This window comes from Sinocyclocheilus grahami, unplaced genomic scaffold (assembly GCF_001515645.1).
Source record: "Sinocyclocheilus grahami isolate Dianchi unplaced genomic scaffold, SAMN03320097.WGS_v1.1 scaffold370.1, whole genome shotgun sequence".
NCBI lineage: Eukaryota > Metazoa > Chordata > Actinopteri > Cypriniformes > Cyprinidae > Sinocyclocheilus > Sinocyclocheilus grahami.
The window spans coordinates 82803-83426 of record NW_015505549.1 but is presented as its reverse complement, the minus strand read 5'-3'; positions in this window follow the sequence as shown (position 1 = coordinate 83426).

The window sequence follows — 624 nt, the reverse complement described above, 5'->3', positions numbered from 1 at the left end:
GAAAAGGGAAAAGCAGAAGGAAAAGGAGAGCATTTCTATTCAGATTATGCTTATTATTATTATTATTATTTTTTTTTTTTTTTAAATAAGAGTATTATTTTGACTGATGTTATTTTAAAATGATTTATTTTGATTTACCATTTTTATGATTTAAATAATTATTAGCTTTTCATTAAACTCACAAACCTCCTGCAGTTCCTTCACAAACCCCAGTTTGGTAAACCTTGACGTAATGTAATGTTCAATGCACTTCTTTTTCTTTCAATATGATAATAATCAATATGATAAGATTATCCTATTTAAATCAATGTGATAAATGAGTTAGGTCAAAAGTAATCAAAAAGTAGTTGATTATATTACCTAAAATGTGTAATGTAATGGATTATGTTACTAACTACAAATGTTTTCATGTTATTTGGAATCAGTAACAGACTACAGAATCTCTGTTTAAGTATAATATTGAAAAAAAAATATATATATACATACAGTGGGTACGGAAAGTATTCAGACCCCCTTAAATTTTTCACTCTTTGTTATATTGCAGCCATTTGCTAAAATCATTTAAGTTAATTTTTTTCCCTCATTAATGTACACACAGCACCCCATATTGACAGAAAAACACAG